We start from the raw sequence: 17,710 nt of genomic DNA, 5'->3' as shown, positions 1-17,710 counted from the left end.
TGTACCTTTTGCCAATATCAGTCCCCAGGGAAAATCTTTTTTGCTGCATTGGCGGTGTGCTCATCCTGCAGCTGAAACAACTTTCGGAGACTGTTCTGATGCTTGCTGCATTTTCTTTGGCACCCTGAAGTAATAAACCTCATCCTCCATTTAAGAAACCACCACATCGTTGAATATGCAGCAAATAAAGATGGACGATGAGAGCTGTTGTTTTGCAGCTGTGTGCCATCTCTCCTTTTTGTTGTTATTTTTACCTGCGACATTGACTGCATGTTTTTTTTTTCTCTCTTCCCCAAGATGACGGCTCTGTGATAGTTCAACTTCAAACATGGTGATGAAATTGCCTCACATGCTCCGTAGCTTATGTGTGTCTTAGCGGTGAAGAGACAAAAAAAATGCTGGAGTGCACATTGTGTTGATGTCAGCAACCTCCCCGTGACACCCTCTTCTTTCCCATCTTTGCATTCCCCACAAGCTCCCTCTGGGCCACTGACCTTATCAATAAGAGGGTACTTTTGGGGGAGGGGCAGGGTCGGGTGTGCGTCTGACCCTGATGGGTCCCTTTAGCATAGTTTGATTAAGAAGCGAGGCAAGGAAGGGGTGAAAAAAAGTGAGGTGTATGACTCTCATATTTTTTTTTGTTTCCTGTCCTCCTGTGGCCAGGTGACAAGGAGGTGAGGGATGCTCCACAAGAGGAAGGCGCGAAGGAGGAGGAAGAAGTGGAGGAGTGTTAGCCTCGCCGACTGGAGCCACCGGTAAGATGATATGTAGACAGAAAGGAAAGGTGGGCGGTAACGTGAGCTGTGGCGATTGTGCATCTGACACAAAGGTCATTTATGGAGACATACACACACATTTTGTCTTGTGGGATATGTGTGTGTGTGGTATAAATGAAAAAGGAAGGTCCATTTACCCCCCTTCCACTCCACTCCGCTATCAATGATGCAATCACGATGCAACATTGCCATGAAAACTCATGGCTGTTTGTTTATTGCAGCCGGCTGTTGCACGCTCAAAACACAAACACTACACATCCAGATGATACAACAATTAATTTTGAATATGCTGTGTACTTAATATTGTTGCAATAAAGAGAGTTACACAAAGTAAAATAAGCTTCAGTGTTTCGTTAGGCAAGACCTTGGCCCAGCGTCAAGGTGAAAGCGTATATAGCTTTACTCCTCCTCTTCGGGTCCAGGAGGTGATCCCGCATCTCCCCTCCCATCCTTCTGGGGCCTTCCCTGAGCGGCGTGGCACATCGTGCGGCCTGGCAGCAATCCAGGGGAGACGGCCCGCCCGCCTCTAACAGCCTACCTCCCCTGAGAGTGCAGACAAAGCTGGGACGAGGCCAGACGTTTTATCGCCTTTTTTTCCCCCCTCTACAGTCTTTGGCTGCTATTAGTATCTTTATTTCTTCATCACACCACTTTATTTATCTTAAAGATTCTTGCCTTTTACTTTGGGACAAATATGTATAATATCTAAGTAGAATATAATACAAATACAACCCCTCCTCTCTTTGCAGTGTGTGTGTTATAGTGCTGTCGTTGTGTGTGGCCCCCCCACATCAAACTAAGCAGTAAAGGCGAGCGCTCGTCACCAGGCTCGGCTTGTGTATATCACCCACTGCGTGTGTTTGAATGTGTGCATATGTGTGTGTTATCCACTCATTCTTTGTGTTCTTTGCACTCCTCTTTCAACAAATCCACTTTAATTGCACTTCTGGCCCCTCCCTCCTTGTATTTGTAATGGCTGATTGATATCATCGGCCGATACTGGCATAAAAATGAGATCTCAGATCATATCAGTACAGTTATTTTCTACTGATAATGATATCGTCACAGAAGTGACGACAGCAAGAAGTTCCAGCCACCGAAATAGTCGCGCTGATTACTAACGAGAGCCGGCACGGCGGTCGAGTGGTTAGCGCGCAGACCTAACAGCTAGGAGACCGGGGTTCAATTCCACCCTCCACCCTCGGCCATCTCTGTGTGGAGTTTGCATGTTCTCCCCGTGCATGCGTGGGTTTTCTCCGGGTACTCCGGTTTCCTCCCACATTCCAAAAACATGCTAGGTTAATTGGTGACTGGGATAGGCTCCAGCGCCCCCCCGACCCTTGTGAGGAAAAGCAGCAGAAAATGAATGATTACTAACGAGAAACAAGTATATGAATGTGCTTTCCAGCAACCGCAAAGCAGCTGCACATCACATAAAAAAAAGAAACGGAAAACCAAAATAAGAGCACAAAAGGAAATGGAAAGGAAAAGCACAACAGACTGTCATGCGGAACATGACATTCATATCTAAAGTTACACTAGTGGCGGGCGATGCATTTGGTACCTGTGCCTTCAGTAAGGACTTCCCCGGGCCAGAACAGACACTGTAAGGACCAATATCATTAAAAAAAAGTGGAATAAAAATCATCCGTAGCAAAGTTTCAAACCACAATCGGCTGTTTTAAACATAGCTGACATCACCACAGTACCATATTGGCTCTTAGAGGTACGGGAACTCCAACGCAATAAGTTATTGCTGGTTTTCCATGACATGGATATTATATTGAAAATACATACTGTAGCTCACTTACATTACTGCTTGTAATGTCAAGCATTAGTAAATAATTTCCACTATTGATTGGCGGCACTGGTGCTAAACTTGAAAAAAACTTAAGATTTAAACAGTGTAAATGGAAAAACTATAGAAAAAGAAAGAACAAATGCCCATGTGGTTGTATTCCACTTGTCCAACTTATCTGGACTGACAACGAAGTGGAACTACTCACTTTGGCGTATTAGATGAAAAAAATATGAGAACGTCAACTGGCTTTTCAGCAGCGGTCCCTTCTGGTAATGTGATGGTGACATCAATATTTTCAGAATGTCGTGGTTTGCTTATCGATACGACACCAACAAGACAGCGTTGTTAGTTTTTCCCCCAGTGTGGAAGCCGTTCTAAAATAAATACTGTTTTCGGGCACCCGGATGGACGCATGGATGAAAGGTTGAAACGATAAAATACTTGCAACCATTTGGACCTGAAAACGTTCCTGTGTAGACGGGTCCTAGGAATAAACTGTTTACACTTGAATGACTGCACGCAGATAACAGGGGTCCTTCTTATCACTTTATCTTTTTCTTTGTCCTCCCTACTCAAGGGCAGGCTGACCTGTGTGTGTGTGTGTGTGTGTGTGTGTGGCGTCAGTATGTCTAATCTGACTGGCCGCCACTTTATCTGCAGGACGCTCCACCAGATCAGAGAGCGAGAGTGAGAGTGAGGCGGGGGCAGGGTAAAGCTGGGTGTTAGAATGATGAGCGAGGAGGAGGATGCTGTGATGAAGGGGAGGTTCCCGAAGCAAATGTGTTTGATGTAAAAAAAAAAAAAAAAAAAGTTTGCTTGCGGCCGACAGGGGAGGGAACTTCAAATGCTGAATTAGAAAGTTTGTTCACCTCATGTGCCCTTTTCTCCTTACTAGTACACACACACACACACACACACACACACACACATAACTTTCCTTAGATGCACGTGGTGCTGAACACATCCCAAGCACTCAGTTGCCTTCCCAAGTTACAGCAATGTTTTCCGCTGTTGCCACGGCGCCTCTGCATGTGTGTGTGTGTGTGTGTGTCACGTGCATCTGTGGTAGACACTCAGGAGCTGCATGTGGTTTGTGTTTGTGTGTCTGACAGTGACTCACACACATGTGCGCGCACACACACACACAATGCCACATTCATATTACCTAAGAGGAGCCAGATGTGCTTCCACGCGGCCCGCGGGCCAAATGTGGCCCGCAGGACACTAGTTTGAGGCCCCCGCCTTGATATGAAAGTTTAATGTTAGTGCGGCCCGCGCAAGTTTGATATGGATGCTGTATGGTATCATGTACCCAGAAAAAATTATTACGTTTGATTAATGTTCATGTTAAAGGTTAAATAACTGTTAATAGTTATCCTCCCTATCCGTGTGGAAGTGGTAAGTTTTTGGCTATTTAAGTTCAAAGGAAATAACTTGAAGGCTACCGTTTAGGTCGCTAGCTCTCTAGTTTGCGAGTTAGCATGTGTCTCAAGACCCTGCAGTTGCGCAATATGTTGTAAATAAAAAGAGTATAAATGTGACTATAGTCGTGTTTTGTCATGTCTACAGGGCTCTAATAATGCTTTGTTCATTTTGATCTGAAAAAAATAATTTGTCTACCCACCAACTATATGTGGTTTCTTAAGTTTTTATTATTTGCCGTTTTATTATTATTATTATATTTATTTATTACTGGTTGATTGATTTTCTTTATTCTTTATTTGTTTATTTATTTTTCATCTTATTTTGTGTAGAAAAATAAAAAATAAGATATTTGAGAACAGTGGAATGTTTTATCACAGCTTTTATTGTAGAAAATCGGAACCAAAGCAAAGTTTATTCATTTTTCTGTTTTTAATAAATGTGTTTTTTTTTTTTTGAAAAACCTGATGCTGCCCAGTCTCACCCAGACCCTAGCTCCAGTGGCCCCCAGGTAAATTGAGTTTGAGACCCCTGGTCTAGATCTTTAGTGATCTTCTGTGCATACATGCTGACTGTGCTGCTTTTCCACTGGAATATCACACATTCTTCGGGACAGTGGTGTGATGTTTGTTGTCAGGGTTGCGTTTGAGGAAAGCAAGTGTCCAGTGTTCACATCCTCTGCTCAGGTCACCAGGGTGCGACCCCGTGAGGTCAAAGATCAAGCCCAGGCATTCAAGCCCCTTGCACGTGTCTCCAGCAGGTGTCCTAGCAACTGTGGGCCAAGAGTCGCACACACTTGTGCAAAAAAACACAGAGACCCCCACCAAACTTGTGGCATCTCTGTTATTTATGGCCACCATCTCCCGACCATTGGATCGTATCCTGGTCTTTTGTGTTACTTCTCTTCAGCCAACATTATTTCAGAGATCGGCGCGTGTAGGGACATTGCCGCCGCCCTCATTAGGTGCACTATAACTCATAATGATGGCGTCATAAAAACAAGTGAGCTGAGGACTTATTAGGAGGCGTAAATCACAGGTTCCCCTCGCCAGGCTGCCTGTGGCGTCTAAGCCCACACTCCCATAGATCGGCATTGTCAGCAGAAATACTCCCCCTGCTTTCTTGTGCAATGTGCAAACTGTCACCCTCGTCTCTGTGAGCATGAACAAGATGTCATGGCGACGGCACAGAACAAAAGAGCGCATCAGGGTGGAGGTGTGGGGGAAAAAGAGTGAGCATATGGGCGGAGCTAATTAAAAGAAAGTTTTAGCTGGGTGTTTTAATTCCCGCTGGCTCACGGTCCCAGGTGCGTCCTAGGGAGGGGAAGACGGTCGTTCCCCATATGTTCCTTATATGTTACTCCTCTTACTTCATTCATTTTCTACCGCTTTTTCCTCACGAGGGTCGCGGGGGGGGGCTGGAGCCTATCCCAGCTGTCTTCGGGCGAGAGGCGGGGTACACCCTGGACTGGTCGCCAGCCAATCACAGGACACATATAGACAAACAACCATTCACACTCACATTCATACCTACGGACAATTTGGAGTCACCAATTAACCTAGCATGTTTTTGGAATGTGGGAGGAAACCGGAGTACCGGGAGAAAACCCACGCATGCACGGGGAGAACATGCAAACTCCACACAGAGATGGCCGAGGGTGGAATTGAACCCTGGGCACTCAGACATAACAAACTTAATTTTGTATTTGTCACCGTTTTTTTTTTTTTGTTGTCAAACGCATCATCGTTTGCAGCTCGTCATGCAGATATGTGTCGGCGTTCCCATGCTCGGGTTTATATTTTAGTCCAGGGAAGGGGTTTTGAATCCCTAAAAATAGTCACTAAACTCGCTCACCCTTCCCTCAACACAGGCTCCAGTCTAGCTGGATAACCACCCCCGGGGTTCTTGGGGTTCCCCACCCTGCTGTGAAATCCGAGCTGCTCCCACTGTAAATTCCACTCCCAGCCAACTACCCTGTTAAACTAGGGAGCAGGGCAGGATGGAGTGCGGGTGGGGGGTGGAGGGTGCTTTGCCAAACAAAGGTGGTCAGCAATGGTTTAAAGGGCCTTCTGGCGTCCTTGGGCTCCTTTTTGGTCTTATTTCCCCTTCACTGTGTTGTGACTGTGCATGCATACGCCCCCAGGCTGTCATCATGCGGGGTGTCGTGACTTACCTCCAGGACATACCTCTGTTTCCTAGTAAGCAGTGAAAAACATAAGAGGGGGAGGGTGTCCGTAGAGTGATGGAGCAAGCACATTCTTGGACGTTCACAAAGCATGTCCTCGGGGGAACTACAGGCCAGCAGGATTCACAGACTTCTTAAAACAAGATGCCCCCGCACCTAGTTCTTGTTGTGCCCACTTGGAGTGATTTGAAGCTAGTGGAGGAATTCTTGTAGACAAAACTCCAGGGATTATCCGAGGAAAATTGTGGATGATGGAATATTTAAATGTTCACCCGAAATGATTGCTCAGATCTTGCCTTTAGGGTTGAATTCATCGAAGCGTGTCAAATTGAAATTGACAAATGAAGCAAGGAATTAGCCCAAAATACAACAGTTGTGTTTATTTCAGAGCAGCCGCGTCCAGCATTGCAGGGATTTAGAATGGTGTGTTGACGTACACAAGATGCCCTACTTTACTGGCCCATCAAAACAAGCTTGCCCTCCGATGACGTCTGATGTTGCACCTCGTTACATCACGCTGGTGTTTTGTTTGCACGTTGTTGTTGTTGTCTCGTGCATGTTATTGTCAACAGTGTGTGGGTGTGTATCTCCTCCGGTCAGGACATGATGATTGTTCCTCTTTGTCTGATTTTAGATTTGTGGATGATGAAACATTTGGTCTCTATTCATCTCTTGGGCAAGCTGTTTTGGACGCCTCTTTGATTGCTTCTTCTCAAAGCGTCAGTTCCTCGTGTTCTCTAGAGCGGTGTTAATTGAGCACAGCTGTAGCTCGTTAGACATTAATTGACAATTAATCACTTCCCCAACCCCTTCTCCATATAGTTTGAGTGAAGGCAACCAAAGTCAGTTGTTGAGGGTAAAGACAAGGAGAGCTTGTTCATGACTACTCCCGATCCTCACGCTCTCTGTGGCCCGTTCACTTGCTTTCTTTACAAACAAAACCATTGGGGCAGCTGGGCATAACACTGACAAGAAGGTGGCGGTTGGGGGGCACGCGAGCTGACTGTACAGTAATTTCCGGACTAGAGCGCACCCTGTTATGTAAGGGGCAAATTTTTTTCTACCTATATAGGTCATCCACAGGTGTACATGGAATATTTAGTACACAGAAACATGTTACACAAAGATTTTTTTAAAGGACTTTTCATTAAATAAATGCTTTTTTCCAAACATTGTGTTATAACATGGATAGACAATGCCGAACAGTGAGTGTAACTAATTAGTCATGATTAATCACCATTACTGGAGTTTGCATGTTCTGCCTGTGCATGCGTGGGGTTTTTTTCCTGGGTACTCCGGTTTCCTCCCACATTCCAAAAAAACATGCTAGGTTAATTGGCCACTCCAAATTGTCCATAGGTATGAATGTGAGTGTGAATGGTTGTTTGTCTATATGTGCCCTGTGATTGGCTGGCGACCAGTCCAGGGTGTACACCGCCTCTCGCCCAAAGACAGCTGGGATAGGCTCCAGCACCCCCGTGAACCTCGTGAGGAAAAAGCAATAGAAAATGAATGAATGAATAATCACCATTACCACCATGTCTGAAATATGCCAATTTTTACTGTAAGAGAAAGATAAAGGTTTATAAATACAGTCTTTGAAAAAAATGATTATACCAGCCTTGCAAAGCAAAACAATCATATTGGACAGACATAGCAACCATGAACTCATCAAACTCATTCAACTCCTTAAGAGTTACTGTTCAGGTCAAAATGAAGTTATAAAGTGACTGTGTGACAAATGACTAACAACCGTTATTTTTGACAGCCTACTAGTTAAACAGTAGCCTTCGAGAAAAGTCATTCATTGCCATCCTCCTCCTTCTGGGAACTAAAAACACTTTCTATCCTGACAAGCATTACAATTGAGCAGGCACATAATTTCTTCATCACACACTTTGTCAGTCTCCCTTACTCCTGCTCGCTCTATTTCATTGTTGCTCCTTGTTGTTTAGTCATTTAACTTGAGCTATTTCAAAACAGGTTGGTGATAGTAGACGGTTGGCGGTCCGAGTAGTCCAAACATAGGCTGTAGTAATTTCGAACTTGATCAAATGTACTTAAGATGTGTCAGCAATTGCTGCACAAGACATCTAAACATGATATTAGCCTCCAGCTACACTCTAAGCATCATGGGAGATGTAGTTTTTAGCCACAAATTAGCCGCATCACTGTTCAAAGTGTGGGAAAAAGTAAACTCAACAGTTTAATTTGGGATACACACGTGCAGGTGCACAAACACCATGTGTGTGTTCGTGTTGGTGTGTCAGGTGGTTTTGTCTGTGTGTCTGATTACAGCGCCACATGTTGGTGTGCCTTTTGCATTACATTGTTTTCACCCAATAATCTGTTCCTATGTGGGCTTGACTATTTACCAATCCAACACGATTTTTTTTCAACAAACAGACCCAAGTGCATTCCCATGTGGACAGGGCCTTAGTGTCACACTCTGTCTGCAGTGAGCAGCTCTTATGTAACAGGAGATTCCAAAAAAGGATCGCCTGCTTTCACTTGCATCTCGCCTCCCTCTCTTCCCTCTGCTGATTTGCTCAATGGCTGCTCAATTAAATATTCTCCTAAACACTTTGTTTCCCCTCTTGTCTGCTTCCATTATCCATTATTGCCTGCTCACTTTATCTCTGTCCCTTTGGCTGCATCCCATGACCCCCCCCCCCCTCCCCGACCGAACCTCCTATTAGGCCATCTGCTTTCTCATCTCTTTTTGCGCTCCAGCACAAATAGTAAAAATGCTATCACTGGCTGGCCATGGGCCAAATCAACATAATGATGAATCAATATAGGCAGAGGATTACGTCATGTGTCATTATTATGTTACTGTGTAGCACATAAGAACAGACGGTTCATTACTGCACGTAATGGGACACACCTATGCATTCCTTTTAAGCATTAAGTGGGGCAAAAACGAGCTCCGAACTAACCGCATTGCTTGTTTTTTTATAAGAACAAAATGTCACATTTGGAGTCCGAAGATGAGAAACAAGGCACATAATTCTAGTGACAGCTAGGCAAAGGGTGTAATTCGAACGTCAAAAATCACACATTTGGTCTTTTTGATTGTCCAAAATCTGATTGAAGTGCACTGTATGGGCAACCTGCTTACTAAAATGGCGGCTCAAATACTGTGCTCCAGTGGTAGTTAGAGTGTCTTTTTCATCTTTCACTGTCCCATGTTTGCTACTCTTCAGTTTAATTCAGTTTATATTTTTTGCTATTTGTAACTAATAATTTTTTTAATTTACACAATTTCTTATGGGAAAACATTATTTGGTTAGCATGCATCTTGGTTAGAATCATACTTTCTGGAGTGGATAAATTACGCTATCCAAGGTACCGCCGTATTTAGATTACTGCAACGCTATTTTTTAACGAGGTCACTCCCACCACTGGATATATGTCATCTACTAGTATTATGTTGGACAAGGGCACAGTGTAAATGTAAAAAGAGGATAAAGTTCACAATAGCTGGCTTTGGACTCGTTGGCATGGACAAACACAGCTCCTTAACCAAGACAAGTGCAAATTTTTCTTAGAAAAATACTGTACTATAAAACAGGACTTTTTAAATACCATCGAGTGGTTAGCGCGCAGACCTCACAGCTAGGAGACCAGGGTTCAATTCCACCCTCGGCCATCTCTGTGTGGAGTTTGCATGTTCTCCCCATGCATGCGTGGGTTTTCTCTGGGTACTCTGGTTTCCTCCCACATTCCAAAAACATGCTAGGTTAATTGGCAACTCCATATTGTCCATAGGTATGAATGTGAGTGTGAATGGTTGTTTGTCTATATGTGCACTGTGTGTGTTGTCTATGTTTGTGTTGTACATGTTGTACACAGCTGGCTCAGACTCAGTTGCTGTGTACCATGGCTTGTGCTTTCTGGAAGTATTCTGAAGGAGGGAGCGGTGCTGGTTTGTGCGTGTGTGTGTGTGTTGGGGGTGGGGGGGTGGGGGGTGTCTATAGGAGTCAGCGGGTGCAGTCGGAGTACCTATATTTCCTCCTGCCACTGCTGGTCTGAGAGTGCATGCAGGCGCTCCCTGCATTTTGCAATCCCATCATCCTCCTCTCTCTCTCACTCTCTCTTCTGTTTTTTTTTTTCCTCCACGCTCTGGAATTCCATCTTCCATCCGCACGTGGCTGGCACTCCGCCTGTGTGTGTCTGTGTGTGCTTTTTTGGAAACATATCCTGATGAAGAAATGCAAACATGAAGTGTGTGTAACATTGCACGTCACTTCTTGTCCCGCTATCGTTTGTCAATACTACCTTTGAACCATGAAACATGAATAAACCTAATTTCGAATAAATAACACAAATATCACACGCTTACTTTTCCGGTGTGCACGCACTATAAGAGCAGTAGTATTTCTACGGGTCTATATGCGGGTCTTTGAAGCAGTTTTATTGTTATTATTGTTATGCAAGACATCCATACTGAACGTCAGGTCAAAGTGCTGCAGCAATGGTGTGCATGAGGCGTGGAAGGTAGAGTGTGAACACCAAGTCTCCGTCTGCTGTACAATCCCATCTGTTTGACACACAAGAGGGAGGAGGGAGGAGACGAATGAGAACGAGGCCAGATCAGGCTGAGGGAGGGATGTGGAGGTGGAGGGGGGGGGGGGGGGTATTGGTGTGTGTGTGTGTGTGTGTGTGTGTGCTGTTTAGAAAAAGGCAGGGAGGAAAAAAAATCATAGGCTGGGGGGTTGGGCTCCAAGCCTCTGCATGTGTGTGTGTTTGTGCTCGTGTGTGAGCTCTGTTCCTTTCCTTTCTTTGTTTGACTACTGAGTGGGGAAAAAAGCGAGACCGAATATAGAGAGAGGGTGAGCAGGAGAAAACACACAAGAGGGGAAAAAGATCCCAAACAAGTGTCACTCTTGTTATATATTTTCTTTTTTTTTTTTTTTTACAAGAAGACAAAGGCAATTTGTCTTTTTTCCTGCAAACTGCACAATAATATTTTAACAACTACTAGTTACAATTAGTGTCATGTCTTAGAGTGGAGTGCGTTTAGTGCATTGACTAGCTGACTGTGTGTGTATTTGAGTGTGTGTGTGTATGTGAGCCAGGGTGGTGGGGGCAGGCAGCCTGAGCAATTTAAAGGGAAAACACACAGCACACAAAGCTGGGAGTGCAGGCAGGCAGCAGGAACGGCGTGGAGCTGCTGGGAATCTACTGAGCTGGCTGCCGCTTTAACCGACGGACCCCTTTTGGATTTTTTTTTTTTTTTGTCCCACACCGAAGCCCCCTGCAACCCCACCCCGGTGTCCCGTCCGAGCACGGTAAGACAAGCTTTCCTCGCCGGCTGGCCGGCCGTCAGACAATAGCGAAGGGGAAAGTTGTTGTGTAGCAGATGGAGAGGAAGCTAAGCTAAAGGCTAGCAGGCTAGCAGGCAGGCAGGAAGGAATGCAGCACAAAGGGAGCTTGTGTGCTCCAGCTGGGTTTGTGCATGTGTGTGTGTGTGTGTGTGTGTGCGCGCCTCTTTGTGGACGGGACGGAATGTTTATGTCACAGGGCGTCCCAAACTTTTGCATGTGAAGGAAGCCAAAAAGCAGGCTCGGAATTGTCATGGCAGTGTCATACAGCTCCGTTGGGAAGCAGCCGGAATATGAAAGCTCATTTAAAAGGCCAACAAAGGAGTCGGGTTTGCTCCTCACACATCAGGATTTTTGGTGACCCTGCTTCACTCGTTTTGACATCTTTGCCTCTTTGTCTTCTTTTTGTCTTTCATCCATCCATGCCCACCCACTCCACTTTGCACAAAGGATTCCTCCACTCCTTATTTCAGCTAATGTGACCATGGTGACAGGGGACAGGTGACTGACAGCGTTGCCTTTTAATCTGCATCTCTTATGAGAGTTCAGGAAGTGAGGTTCAGTGGGTTGTGGTCACTCGGCTTGCTCTCATCACACTCATCTGGTCTGCGGTCATCACCTGTTTTGTCAGCATCCAGCTAAAAGTAGCCGGCTCTGTGTGTTTGTGTGTGTGTGTGTGTGTGTGTGATCGCGTGCCCCCCTTTGTGTAAGAGTGTGAGAAACACAACACTTGTTCTGCCTGCAGCTAAAGATTGTGTGTTTAAATTATTATTCCTAGAATAAAAGGGTTTTCTAGACATCTTGTGTGTACTACTGTAAACTGACACTGTATACACACACACACACACACACACATGCACATGCGCACCCGGCTTGCACATGCGCACACTTCTACACTATACATTGGCAGTCCCTCCCCCCGCCCCCTCCACCTCCACCTCCTGTGGGGATTTGCTCGTTCATAGCCAGCGGAAGTGGAGTATCTTCTCCACTTTTGACACTTTCTTCGATCCTCGCCATTACTTCCCCTTCGGCTGTAGTCATCCCGCAGTGGCGTGCCAGGTTCAGTTCAGCCAGGGTCGCCCCATTTGGAAGTACAGGACGCTAATGCTACGCTAATCTGTTTACACTTGCGCTGCAGCTTCCTATGCAGGCTCCACAACATGCTGCATGTATTACATTGTTATTAATATTACATTAACACACATATTAGCTCATGCTAAAGTCAATTATGATACACTGGAATTGTTTAGGATTGAGTTGTGATTGAGTGGAGTCACTTTATCTTTTCAGCGGTTACATTTTTTTTCTGCAGATAGTCCAGTAGATATGACATGGCGTGTTATCATGTTACGCTATACTATGTCCAAAATTAGAAATGTGTTGCAGATAAATGCGCACGTGATGACAGCGGTCTGTGAAGCCACTTCCTGCTCCACCCACACCGTGCTCCTGCCTTTTCCTCACCCTGCTCTTCCTCTGCAGATGTGCACACACACACAAGAAGTGACATGTGGGGGTGTGTTTTTCTCTGTGTGTGTGTGTGTGTGTGTGTCGCTCCCTTCTTATAACCCTCCTTGCCCGCGGGGGCTGTCCCCTCACAGCTGAAGGGGGGAGATTGTGCATTCATTGGAATGGAGAGAGCAAGAGTAGGGGGTGATTGAGTGTGCTGGCTGCATAGAGAAGAAAAAGAGAAAGGGGGGGAGGGGCCAGCTGATGCCTTGTGTTTAAAAACAGGAGGGTAGTGGTGGTGGCGGTGGGGTGGAGGGGCAAAGGGGTGAGGAGCAGACAGCCATGGAAGAGGCGAGGCGAGGCCAGGGGAGTCTGGCTGGCGCCGTCTACAACAGCTCGCCGTACTGTTATGTTACACTCTATGTAAATAAATGTACATTTGCTCAGGAAGTGTGTGTGTGGGGGGGCTTTTTATTAGGTTCACCTGGACCACCTCATGACATCAAAAAGCCACAACCACAAGAACGCACGAGATTTTCACCTCCAAACTGAGTGTTCGTATGTGTGCATGCAGGTGTATTGACTGACGGGACCATTATGAGTATACACAGTGTTGCTATCAGATTTAAAAGTACACTATATGATGTATGGTACCATCTGGCCTCTTAGTGTGTTGTAAGGTTTGGCACGTGTGTGGAATTGCATACAGGAGTTAAGAGGGAGTATTTTTCCTGACTTCTTGCCAATTGCTTCCTGATTGAAAGGCGGTCGCGGTACATGCTATACACACGCTTTACACAGTAGCTGTATTTTGTTCTAAAGGCCTCGTTGGGTCACCGAGTTCAGTTTGTTACATGGCAGCGGGATCACCTCGATGTGCTTAGCCTGGTCGAAGGTGGACTGTATGGTGTGTGAGGGCAAGGATGGCAACTTCCTGTGCCATGTGGTCCATTTGAGCCTGCTAGAGAAGTAGGTGGTCTTGTGCTGAGTGTGCACATGGTGTCTTTGTGTGATGTAGCATGGGCGAGCTTTGTTCAACCGATCACGATAATGGCTTCCAGTAGTCCCAGTCGGTCCAAGACGACTTGTGATAGATTGAGAGAACTTATTGATTGTTGACTGGCTAACACAGATGTGTTTGTGTTGCATGATGGTCAGAGGTCGGAGAGAATAACATGTTATGTTGCACATAGAAAAAAAGAAAACAAAACAAAAAAAAAAGCACGAGCTGCATTCACAGACATCGGGTGGTGACAGTATTTTCCATGTCGAATCAGTATCCTATAGGACATACCGTATTTTCTGGACTATAAGTCGCTCCGGAGTATAAGTCGCACAGGGCCAAAAATGCATAATTAGGTAAAAAAAAAAGACATACATAAGTCGCACTGGAGTATAAGTCCCATTTTTTGCGGGTAATTTATTTTCCAAACTACTTGACCAAAACAGACTTTAAGTCCTCTTGGAAGGCAAGTTCTAACAATAAAAGAATACAGAACAGACTAAATAGGTGTAAGATATGCTAACACAATGGTTATTCAGCTACACAAAAAATAAACATGAACAGAAAAGGTGTCCAGTGTTTATGGAACACTTTTTTCATTGTATAAGTCGCAGGAACAGCCAACCTATGAAAAAAAGTGCGACTAGTAGTGCGGAAAATACGGTAATTTAACAAGGAAATGAAACCAACAACAGCAAAAATGGGGAAAAAAAATTCAAAAATCAATTTTACAAGAATGAAGTGAAAATATAATCTAATTTGTGCAATTTTCATAGCAGAAAGTTTGATATTAAAGTCCTAATATTATGAAACACAAACAAAACAACAAATAAAGTTGCCATTTTTGGAATATTAACTGCGGGAAAACGTAGACCGTATTTTCTGGACTATAAGTCGCTTCGGAGTATAAGTCGCACAAGGCCAAAAATGCATTATTAGGTAGAAAAAAACATACATAAGTCGCACTGGAGTATAAGTCGCAGGAACAGCCAACCTATGAAAAAAAGTGCGACTTATAGTCCGAAAAATAAGGTAAATTACCCGCAAAAAAATGTGACTTATAAGGACAAAAAAAATAAATAAAATAAAATAATGCACATAGCATACGTATTGTTGTTACCTTTCCCTTCTCTTCTTTTTTTAATTCAAATTCACTTTTTGTAAAGTTGATTGCAACATCGTCCGTGTCACCGTTAATGTGTTGCCCATGCCTCTTACCTCACTGGTTGCACTGGTTCTTCTGGTTTCACACACTTCTCTCAGCTCCACATATTTGCATCCACACACTTACGATCCAACATGAGATACTGTAGGAGTGACTCTGACGTGACTTCAATCGATGCAGATGAATGCTTTAACCCGATTGTTGCGCCGCTACACCTTTCCTCCCTGCGGCCCCCTCCCTGGGAGTGTCTCTTTAACCCAGTTGCACCGTGAACCCTGATCCTGCCGGAGGCTTGTGTAACTAGGAAGATAATAACATTTGTGACACTCAAGTCAAGTCAGCAGCGTAAGCCGCACCACGATTCGCTTTTGCTTGGTGAGAAGCGCATCCATTTTTCCTATTGTTGTGTTTCTGTTCCTTTGTGCTTTGATATAAGCTGAGTTTTAAAGGTTTGGGGACTCAACGACAATCAGGCCGGAATGTTTATGAGAATCTTTGTGAGTGTCAGAAGAGCAGCGGGTGCACTGTGACCTTTATGGGTCTGGCTCTCTGTGTGTATACGCCCCCCAGACTGGTAACATGATCTGTCCCATGGAGTGGAGCCCCTCCATATCCTCCCTGTCTGTCTGCACCCTCCTTCCTCTCCTTCCTCTCCTTCCTCTCCGTCTTCTCCCTGCAGTGTCTGCTTGCAGCCGTCTCTTATTTCTTTACCTTCTTTCATCCCTCCATCTCTTGTCCTCTTTTTTTTTTTTTTTTTTGTCCAGGAAGTCCAGTGTCAGGCAGAGCTCAAGTACAGCTGTCCAAACCCTCAGTGTGGCGGTCCAAGCTTAACACACACACACACACACACACACACACACAAAAACAACAATGTTGTTTTCGACAACAACAACGGCGGTAGATAATAGAAAAATGATTCTCTGCCTGTTGTTGCCTGATGAATGAATTTACACGATATAGGGCAAAATTCAAGATATTTGTTCGTACCTCAGTTTGTTGGGTTGGCGTAGGTTTTCTCCGGGTACTCCGGTTTCCTGCGACATGCCAAAAGCCTGCATTAGGTTAACTGGAGACTGTAAATTGTCCATAGGTGTGAATGGTTGTTTGTCTATATGTGCCCTGCCCTGTGTGTACCCCGCCTCTTGCCCAAAATCAGCTAGTATAGGCTCCAAGCATGCACCTGCAAAGCTAATAAAGACAAGCGGTATAGAAAATTAATGGATTAAAGATTTCATTGTTAATAAATTCAATATTTTTGTAGATAGAGCATGATGTTCTAAACAGGTTTAACTTTGACCCCTGTATGTCACCTTTACACTCCTTTTATTCATTGTTTACACCACATTGCGCAACTCGTATGCTGCAGGACCTCGAGTGAGATAGCCAGCTAGCGAGCAGCTAACAAGCAAGTAAGCTAGCGAGCTAACCAAACTTAAGAAGTGTTCAGGTAATGTAATGTAAGGAATCGCTCAATGGTTTGTGTAAGTACAGCCGCCGAGGGACCCGAATACTATTTATCGCGACCAGTCCAGGGTGTACCCCGCCTCTCGCCGGAAGACAGCTGGGATAGGCTCCAGCAACCCCCGCGACCCTCGTGAGGATAAGCGGTAGAAAATGAATGAATGACTTGTATTTTTATTTTTTTTAAATTTTTCATTCGATATTCGATTTTTCATCTAATAACCATAACGGACCATAGTCTACCACAAAACTGATCATTTATTAATGAAGTCATTTTTGAAAACCCGTGGTATAGTGGGAGTGATAATCGAAACGTGATATTGCAAGGGACAACTTCCATTGATATTTAAAGTATTGTAGATGCAATAGGAGCAATCAGCGGTTTCTTTCTATGCTTTTGAGGACCACCATACCTGCAGGAGTCAAAGCAGATGTCATATGAACACAAATTACAACGTTACCGACAGAACGGAAGAACAAAAGGTGGTCTCCTCAGAAATGGATACCATGAGACATTGCAGATGAGACGTTGAAAGTGACACGTTGAATGGGATCTGTAAAATTGCGCTTCAGAGAGTGGCGCGCATGGATGGCAGTGTATACATGCAAGTGGGAACTTGTTTTTGCATACATATGTACGTATATCCATATACAGTATATATTCATATATATACATAAATCTCTGTGGGAGAGACGGGGCCGTTAGCATACACACAGCGAAAGAGTGAAAATTAGTAGGGAGAAGGACGCTTATAAAGGCAAATGCTATAGCCCCTGTGTGGGAACGTTAAGGAGCCCAGCAATGCTAACAAGCCTGTATGCTGAACTTGCCCACCTCAAGCATATAGACCAGTTTAAAGGAAATATTGCATTAGATATTTATTATATATCATCACTTTTGTCATTATCCCTCTTCTTGGAACTGATGATGCAGATATTGGGACAATTATCAATGCAAAGCCTTATTCTCACATGAAATTGTTCCAATTTTAAAATATATGTATTATTGATCGGATCTGCCTCATTGGAGCATTTGGGTTCTTTTTATTATTTTTGGAGCGATGCTGAGGCACAAAGAGATGCAGGAGAAGTGAGGGCAGGTCTCCGGCATTGCACAT

At 44.6% G+C, this 17,710-nt stretch overlaps 1 protein-coding gene across 3 annotated transcripts in view; it reads left to right on the top strand.

Moving 5' to 3' along the window:
* The window catches only part of dnah2 (dynein, axonemal, heavy chain 2), an 80,916-nt gene that overhangs the window by 45,799 nt on the left and 17,407 nt on the right, over window positions 1-17,710 (top strand). For all 3 annotated transcript variants that reach the window (XM_058067825.1, XM_058067824.1, XM_058067826.1), the window contains one exon: window positions 664-755. The gene's annotated coding sequence lies outside the window, so the exon portion shown is untranslated. The remainder of the gene's footprint in view (window positions 1-663; window positions 756-17,710) is intronic.

The sequence above is a fragment of the Doryrhamphus excisus genome, chromosome 3 (genome assembly GCF_030265055.1).
Source record: "Doryrhamphus excisus isolate RoL2022-K1 chromosome 3, RoL_Dexc_1.0, whole genome shotgun sequence".
NCBI classification, from domain to species: domain Eukaryota; kingdom Metazoa; phylum Chordata; class Actinopteri; order Syngnathiformes; family Syngnathidae; genus Doryrhamphus; species Doryrhamphus excisus.
The sequence above is the reverse complement of the archived record's forward strand: the minus strand, read 5'-3'. Positions and strand labels throughout refer to the sequence as shown.